At 40.2% G+C, this 10,000-nt stretch overlaps 1 protein-coding gene across 9 annotated transcripts in view; it reads left to right on the plus strand.

Annotated features, from left to right (window-relative positions):
• LOC136847278 (uncharacterized) overlaps window positions 1-10,000 on the plus strand; it is a 199,460-nt gene that overhangs the window by 146,347 nt on the left and 43,113 nt on the right. The window lies entirely within an intron of this gene.

The following is a 10,000-nucleotide window of genomic DNA, read 5'->3' on the forward strand; positions in this document are numbered from 1 at the left end:
GAGAGAGAGAGAGAGAGAGAGAGAGAGAGTAAACAATGAGCTGCGAGCCTTTTCTGCTCGCGTTAAAGAGAGCAGAATTTACACTACATGTGTTGCATTGTATTTCGCCCTGGGCTGAAAGAAATGCGAACATGAATCAGGACTTTATTTTTTTTCTCTCCAAAATGTAAATACTATTATCTCGATTCGGTTCTTTTAGAAGGAATAACCTAATTTCCCGAATTACTTATTCTCTCCTTTTCAAATTTCTTTTCGGTAATAATAAGAGCTTGTGTCTGGTGTGATTGTATAGCAAGAAATTTGTAAAGACTAAACAGAAGCCTTAATTAGAAGCATAATAAATACATTCATATGGTTAAGTTTTATATATATATATATATATATATATATATATATATATATATATATATATATATATATATATATATATATATATATATATTATATAATTTACAGCGGATTATTCTATCCAAGCATATCCACAGTCACCAGCCATCTGAAGATGCTTACCGGTAATCAGTCGAAACCGGTCTGGAACTCGTTTTTTTTATTTTTTAAATAAAGTATCCTAAAATCAGGTATCATAGCCTATGATTATAACCATAAAAATGATCTATACACTGAATATTCTCTCTCTCTCTCTCTCTCTCTCTCTCAATATATTTTTGTTCAATATAACTATTACCTTGTTGACTGATTGATCATACACACTATATATATATATATATATATATATATATATATATATATATATATATATATATATATATATATATATATATATATATATATATATATATATAAAATGCAACAACAACAAGGCAATAACCACCACCACCACCGCCGCAGCCCCCACCAGCCAGCAGCAGTACCAACAGCAGAAACTCGCCTTCCGGCCGAAGATCAGACGAACTGGAGAGCTTGTGGGAGAGAATTTCGAAGTTGGCGCTTCAAAGGCATCGCTTTGAGGTTTCTCTTGGGTACAGCAGCCATCTTCATCCCACGCCCCTCACCGCCAGCCCCCTTCTTCTTTATCATCCGTCCCGGTATCCCTCGTCCCTCTTCCTTTCCGACCCATCCCAGTATCCCCTTCCCCCTCCTTCCCCCTTTTACACCCATCCCAGTATCGCCCTCCCCTCTCCAATATTTCCCACCCATCCCAGTATCCCACTTTTACTTTCTCACACATCATAGTATCCCCCGTCCCCCCCTTCCCTTTCTTTTCCACCCATCCCAGTATCCCCATTCTCCCCTTCCCTTCTTTTCCACCCATCACAGTATCCCCTACCCTTCTTTTCCACCCGTTCCAGCATCCCCCTCTCCTTCTTTCCCACTCTTCCCAGCATGCCTCTCCCCTTCTTCCCAGTTTCCCCCTCCTCCTTCTCCCTTGCGCCATCCCAGTATCCCCCTCCCCTTTTCTTCCTACACATCCCAGTGTCCCCTCCCCGTTCTTCTCGCCCATCGCAGCATCCCTTCCCCCTTTTCTTCCCACCCATCCCAGTTTCTCCCTCCCCCAATCATCCCAGTATCCCCAATCACTTCTCTCCCCACGCCATCCCAGTATCCCCTTTCTTCCCCCCATCACAGTCCCCACCCACAAACCATCCCAGCATCCCCATCCCTTATCTCCCAACTCATCCCAGTATCCCCACTCCCTTCCCACCTATCCCGGCATGTCCCTCCCACTTCTGTCATATCCACCCCAGTATCCCCATCTCCCTTCTTTCCAGGCCCACCCCAGTATCCCTCCCCCTTCTTTTCCCACCCATCCCAGTATCCATCCTCGACCCTTCTTTCCTTCCCATCCCAGCATCCCCCTTCGTTCTCACCATCCCTGCATCCCCCTTCTTTCCCATCCATCCCAGCATACCCCTCCCCCTCCGCCCCCTTATTTCCCACCCATCCCAGTACCCCCCTTCCCTTCTTTCCCACGCATCCCAGCATCCCTCTTTGCCACTCACTACCATATAAGCCACGAGAAGGAATAGTAGGGAGGGGGAAGTTATTAGAAGTGGGTAGTAGGGGGAGGGGTGAGGAGGAACGAATATGCAGGGAAGAATAAGGAGGGGGAAGGTTATAGGTATGAGTGGGGGGGAGGGAGGGGAGGGGGGATCAGTAACCGAAGGATCAGTAACCGAAGATAATATGGCTTCTGGAAAAGCTTCTGGATGAAGGAAGGCGGTGGCAGCCTCTGGAAGGTGCTGATGGTGATGATGGTGGTGGCGATAACAGTAGCAGTAATAGCAGCAGTAATAGCACTAGTAATAGCAGTAGCATCTCGACTACTAGTAACAGAAAGCCGTAAGTAGATGCGGATGATGCTGTCTTATCCCGGCCGGGTGAAACCTAACGCCGCCGTTTTTCTTTTCCAGCGACGTTCTGGATTCCAGCAAAGAGAAAAACGAGACAGCGAGTCAGAGGGCTTCCAGGACCTCGGAGTCTTTCCGGCCTGGAGGCCACTGAGTTAGAGTCAAGAGAGAGAGAGAGAGAGAGAGAGAGAGAGAGAGAGAAAGCCACTGAGTTTGAGAGAGAGAGAGAGAGAGAGAGAGAGAGAGAGAGAGAGAGAGAGAGCCAGAGAGAGAGAGAGAGCCACCGAGTTATAGTTAGAGAAAGAGCCACTGAGTCAGAGTCAAAAGAGAGAGAGAGAGAGAGAGAGAGAGAGAGAGAGAGAGAGAGAGAGAGAGAGAGAGAGACATCAAGGCTTAGGGACGCCTCGATATTATCATGTTATTGGTTTCGACGATGCATGTGAAAGCGGAAGTAGATGGTTGGTGGGGGTGGGGAGGTGAGGGAGGTTGTTGGTGATATTTGGGCAAATGGAGTGTTGGAGAGAAAGGGAGTGTAGTCAGGGGAACCCCAAAAGTTGGACATTGGTATTCCGAAGGCAAGGGATTCTTAGGCCGGAAGGAAAGTCCCCTGGGAGAGGCGGGAAAGAAAAATATAATATATTGCAATATATTGGCTGGAGGTGATAGGAATTTGACTTTTCCTATCGCCTCCGGATGAAATAAAACTAGAAGGTGAAACTATTATTATTATTATTATTATTATTATTATTATTATTATTATGGAAAGGTCACAGAGGACAGTGTCATTTGAGCACACATGTTACTCGGCCTCTTGAACATATGGTAGTGCGTAGGCAGATGTGTACTGCGCAAAAAAAGCTCAGTTACACTTCACGTATAATGGAGTTAAGAGTCAGTCTCTCTCTCTCTCTCTCTCTCTCTCTCTCTACAGTTTCTCCCACTATCAATACTTATCTCGCTTATGTGCATCTGTTCAGTTTCTTGCCCAGTCAGACTCTCTCTCTCTCCCACCCTGCCTCTCTCTCTCTCTCTCTCTCTCATCTGTTCAGTCTTCTTGCCCATTAGTTTATCTTCAAGATTCATCTCTCATTACCTATTCTCCGCGTTGTCAAACTCTCTGTCTCTGTCTCTCTCTCTCTCTCTCTCACTTACATTTTTCCCAAATTTCTGTTTATCCCTCACATATCTATTTCTATTCATCTCTCTCTCTCTCTTACCTATTCAGTTTCTCACCCAATCAATTTGTTTATCTCACAAATCTATCTCTCTCTCTCTCTCTCTCTCTCTCTCTCTCTCTCTCTCTCTCTCTCTCTCTCAAAACACCATTATCTTCTCTCACCTTTTCAAGTACCTCATTCTTCCCTATGCCTTACTTTTTTTATTTAATGCCCATATGTCAATCAATCATCCATTCCTCATTTATTCTTTTTAAACTGTACAACTCCCTTTAAAATTTTTTTCCGAAAAATATTTCCTATCAGTATTTTTACCCGTTTAATGATATTTCAAAAAGGCCGCAAACACCAACGTTCCTTTAACTATCCAATTGTTTACCAGTCTATTACCATAAGGTGAAAGCAAGCACACAAAACGTTTATCTATATATCCAATTGTTTGCCAGTCCATAAACATAAGCTGAAAGCAAGTAAAGGCAAATGTTTATCTATTTATCCAATTGTTTATCAGTCAGTTACCATAAGCTGAAAGTAAGCAAACAAAAACGTTTCTCTATCTATCCAACTGTTTACCAGTCGATTACCATAAGCTGAAAGCAAGTAAAGGCAAACGTTTATCTATTTATCCAATTGTTTACCAGTCTGATTACCATAAGCTGAAAGCAAGCAAAGCACAAAATTTAGTTATCTATCTATTGTATTTCCAAACAACATTCCTCGTCTTTCTCGAATTTAAGCCAGAAAGAACAAAACTGAGGTTTACCGAACCTTGAACTGACATTAAGAAAGGACAGGGAAGTCAATCGACACTGTCCCTGGTAAATACCTGGATATTACCTGGACAGGCGACTGCCAATCACCGCCTGTGGCCGCCGGCGTAAATAAACCTCAACGGACCTCCGAAGAGGACCTCTGCTTCTGGCTACAAACTTCATTCCTTCGAAGTCATCCTCCGAAGGGAAAGTGGTGAAGACTGGAAAAATAGTGATGACAATAGCTGTGATTAGGACGCCCATCTCACCAGCGAAGATGCAATGCATGACTACTCTAATGCTGTTCTCCTTGCGTTTTAATACATTGTTATCTATTTATTAATTTAGTAATTTATTTTTTCTTTCTTAATAAGTGAGATCTCTTCTTTCTGTATTTCCCTTTACCTTCTCTTACTTCCTAATGAGCACCATATTCTTTGGAAGCTTAAAGAATTTCAAGTCAGTGACCCCTTTGGTGGGTTCGTTCTATATGAATAGGGTTCATCTGGTTAATAATAATAATAATAATAATAATAATAATAATAATAATAATAATAATAATGTTTTAGGTTTCTGAAAAGAAAACTATTGTGCCGGCTTCGTCTGTCCGTCCGCACTTTTTCTGTCCGCCCTCAGATCTTAAAAACTATTGAGGTTAGAGGGCTGTAAATTAGCATGATAATCATCTACCCTCCAATCATCAAACACCAAATTTCAGCCCTCTAGCCTCAGTAGTTTTTATTTCATTTAATGTTAAAGTTAGCCATAATCGTGCCTCTGGAAACGATATAGGCCGGGCCACCACCCGGCCGTGGTTAAAGTTTCACGGGCCGCGGCTCATACAGCATTATAGCGAGACCACCGAAATATAGATCTGTTTTCGATGGCCTTAATTATACACTGTAGCGCCTTTACAGAAAACTCGATTGCTCCGAAGAAACTTTGGCACATTTTTTACTTGATGTATTGTGAAGATACTGTGTTATAAGGTGAATGCTAGACTGGCTGCGAAGTCCCAGACCATCTCAAGAAATGCCCTTTCGACATTTTGCAAAAAAAAAAAAAAAAAGCTAAACATCAAAAAGCTGAAGAAGAAAAATAATAATTATCATCGGACAGACAACAAGGTCTTTTCCTGCCTGAACGAGAAAACGTTGATAACAATATAAAAAGACGGACCGGTGAAAAAAAAATCAATATATCAACACTGACAATGACACAATTGTAAACAATATCATAAATAAGAATGCGGATGGGACCCGAGAGAGAAAAAAGCAACAGTAGCAGCTGTAGCAGCAGTAGTAATAGCAGCACTCACAGCGGGGTCTTGTTTGTCATTTAAGTAGCATGTTGACAAGCGAGTACCTAATTATATATGTCCAAAGGCCAGACCTTTCCTTCATTCATAGACACTGACTTCTCTGCTATGAACGATGAGATGCCACCCGACGTTTATGGAATGTCTTACTGTAGCGTGGATGCTCCCGTATAATTACATGTGCAGTTCAGTTGTTTATTACAGGCTGCTCCAAGAGGAAGAGCCTGTGCGGCATAAGGCCAGCTGAATCATCAACAATAAACACAGGTTCAACAGCGAGAGCCCTGCGGTCGATCCAGGCCGAGGGTACCGACTTTCCTGAAGTCACTGTACTAGAACTGGAAGAGAATATCCTTCCGGCGCCACCCCTCTAGAGGGCAGAAACTGATGGCGAATATCTTTCTGACGCCACTCCCTCTGGAAGGCAGAAACTGGAAGAGAATATTACTCAGGCGACACCACTTCTAGAGGGCAGTAAGAGGAAGAGAATATCCTTCTATCGCTACCCCTTCCAGAGGGCAGAAACTGGATAGAATATCCCTCAGGAGCCACCCCTCCAGAAGAAAGGAACTGGATAGAATATCCCACAGGAGCTACTCGTTCCAGAAGGCAGAAACTGGTGGAGAAGATCCTTCTGGCGCCACCCATCTAGAGGGCAGAGACTGGAAGAGAATATCCTTCCGGCGCCAGCCCTTCCAGAGGGCAGAAACCGGAAGAGAATATCCTTCCGGCGCCAGCCCTTCCAGAGGGCAGAAACTGGAAGAGAATATCCTTCCGGCGCCAGTCCTTCCAAAGGGCAGAAACTGGAAGAGAATATCCTTCCGGCGCCGGCCCTTCCAGAAGGCAGAAACTGGAAGAGAATATCCTTCCGGCGCCAGCCCTTCCAGAAGGCAGAAACTGGAAGAGAATATCCCCCAGGAGCCACCCATTCCTGAAGGCAGGAACTGGTGGAGAATATCCTGCTGGCGCCACTCCCTCTGGAGGTCAGAAACTAGTCGAGAATATCCTTCTGGCTCCATCCCATCCAGAAGGCAGAAACTGGACGGAATATCCCTCAGGAGCCACCCCTCCAGATGTCAGAAACTGGAAGAGGCTACCCCTCCGGCGCCAGGACAAAAAAGGCGTATAATTTAATGATCCTTTTATTCCTTCTTCGGAAATGCCGTAATAACTTCTACTCCTCAAGACTATGTACCCTAGAGGACCGAGTAACGTCTTTCAATGTAAAATAAGCGTCTTCTAGAGAGTCGCAATTCTCTCTATGAGGCCAAAGTGGTTCAAATTAAACTACATGAGGGCCAACGATGTCTACTGCCGGTTCGTTTATGACTCGGTGCCTTTTTTTTTTTTTTTTTTTTTTGCTATTTTTTTTATTGTGGCTGTTGTTGTTATTCTTTCAGCATTTTTTTAAATGTTTCTTCTTCATCTTCTTCAACAACAACAATAACAACAACAACAACAACAACAACAACAATAATAATAATAATAATAATAATAATAATAATAATAATAATAATAATAATAATAATAATAATAATATTTTTTTGTCTATCACAGTCATCCCATTCGATTGAGTGTTTTTTTATATTATTATTATTATTATTATTATTATTATTATTATTATTATTATTATTATTATTATTATTATAGTTTCGTTAAAATAAATTGAATATGAAAAAAGAGAAATGGAAATGATATAAAATAAAGATATACTCTCATGTATATATATGTGTGTGTGTATATATATATTAGAAAAGAATCTTTGTTAAATGAAATACTATATGAAAACGAAAATAAAAATTATATCCCTGCAAACGAAAACATATACACTATTATTATTATTATTATTATTATTATTATTATTATTATTAACGTTGTTGTTTTTGTTATCAAATCAATATACGTGTCCATCATTCTATCAGTGTTTATCCTTACACGACAATAAAAAATAATAATCTGGAAGCCTTCAGACACTAAAAAAAAAAAAAAAAAAAAAAAAAAAACTTTTGGCTCTGAGGTCAAGAAGCAATCACGCGGGCCAAACCCTTCCCAAATTGCATCGCGGTTAATTGATTATCCGTTCGACTCGGGTCAAGTTGCTCTGCAATCAAGGACTTATCAACTTAGCCATTTATGGCCGCGTGTACAGAACGGGGTCAAATACCCCTGGATGTCGTAAGAGACCAAAGTCCTGTGGAGAGCGGCGAAAATGGATGAATTGGGCCTTAATATACATTTTCTTTCGCGCGCAGAGTGACAGAAAATAAAACTGACAGTTTGTTGGGTGACTGTTTTATATATATAGTGGCCAGTGTTTGCCATATAGTGTTCTTAGAGTTTTTATTTAGTCATCCCTGCATAGGAAAAGCTTTCATACATGTATATATAGATTATATATATATACATATATATATATATATATATATATATATATATATATATATATATATATATATATATATATATATATATATATATATATATATATATATATAGAGAGAGAGAGAGAGAGAGAGAGAGAGAGAGAGAGAGAGAGAGAGAGATATATATATATATATATATATATATATATATATATATATATATATATATATATATATATATATATATATATATTCTTATTAGGGGACCCGGGTTCGTTTCCCGCTACCGGACATCAGAATTTCTTCATATTTCTTGCATTTAGATCTTAAGGCTTTGTAGTAACAAGCGTATCCAAAAAAGCGCGAAAAATTCGAGGAAGTTAAGAGGGAATTGTGCCTATTCCAATTACATACATACACACACACACACACACACACACATATATATATATATATATATATATATATATATATATATATATATATATATATATATATATATATATATATATATATATATATACATATATACATATATACTTAATTCAAGTATTAATTTGCTTTAAACCATTACCGCACGCTGGACTTGAAAATATCATTCTGAGTTTTAACGTGTGCTCTGAAAGTTCCAGACATTCGTTTCGCTAGCAAATAAATACTTTTGGAGACAGTGGACCCCACTTTAAATCCTACAATTTGGTGGACCGCAGTGGGATACCGAGGTTTTTGGGAGGGGAAACGTACAAATCTGCAACGCAAGGACCTTAATCCCATTGACAGTTCTCGTTCTGGTTAATTCAAGTTTGTGTATGCAGTGTTTTCAAATCTGAAAGGTGTAACAGGAGGAAGAACTTTTGCAGTTGCACTAGAAAACAATTGTTAGGAGAGGGTGGATAGCCAGATAGAGGGAAGAGGATATGAATAGAATAAGAATAAGAATATAGAGTTTACGCCAAGGGCTGGGACCTATGAGGCCATCCAGCGCTGAAGGGGAAACTGAGAATAGATAGGTCTGAAAGGTGTAACAGGAGGAAAACAACGCAGTTGCACTGGGTGGGGAGAAAGAGATAATGAATGGAGGTACAGTAAAAGGAACGAAAGGGGTCGCAGCTAGGGGCCGAAGGGACGCCGCAAAGAACCTTAAAACCCTAAAAAAAAAAAAGCACAATTGTCAGCAGAGGTTAGATAGCCAGACAGAAGAAAGAGGACATGAATGGAGGTACAGTAAAAGAAACGAAAGAGGTCGCAGCTAGGGGCCGAAGGGACGCCGCAAAGAACCTTGAAAACCTCGAATAAAAACAGCAATATATCCTCATCTCAGGACACGAAACACCCAGCAAACTCTTCCCCCTCTCACGATGCATAAGCGCCGTGCATTCAGGGAACTTTATAATTGTTAAGTAATTAACAAAACGCTGGAAAATGAGAGGCGTCTTTTCGTTTTTATTTTCTTTTTCAACTCCGTCGACTTTGACGGAAGCTCAACAATGCACCGGACTGCCGCTGTCAAAATGAACAGGCGGCGGGAGCAGAAGTTGAAGTTGAAGCCGCCAGACTTTCCCCGGAGAAAATGAGCGATGAAAGTGAGGTGGTTGGCGATGTTGTTGATGATGTTCGTTCTGGATGATTAAACGTCTGTGTATCGATAATTCTATGTATTTATAACATTAGCGGTAGTGAAGTGGTTAGGAGCGAAACGTTGAATTAAACAAACGAAATTTAAAGTATATCTGTAAAATAAAGAAAGTGGTTAGAAGCGAAATATTGAATTGACCAAACGAAATTTAAAGTGGCTATGTAAAATAAAGTGGTTAGGAGCGAAACATTGTGTTAAACAAACGAATATTAAAGTATATATGAAAAATAAAGAAAGTGCTTAGAAGTGAAACATTGAATTAAACAAACGAAAATTAAAGTATATTTATGTAAAATAAAGTGGTTAGATGAAACACTGAATTAAACAAACGAAAACTAAAGTATATATATATATGTAAAATAAGTAAAGTGGTTAGGAGCGAGACATTGAATTAAACAAACAAAATTTAAAGTATTTATGTAAAATAAAGGAAGTGGTTAGGAGAGA

This window comes from Macrobrachium rosenbergii, chromosome 16, assembly GCF_040412425.1.
Source record: "Macrobrachium rosenbergii isolate ZJJX-2024 chromosome 16, ASM4041242v1, whole genome shotgun sequence".
Classification (NCBI taxonomy): Eukaryota; Metazoa; Arthropoda; class Malacostraca; order Decapoda; family Palaemonidae; genus Macrobrachium; species Macrobrachium rosenbergii.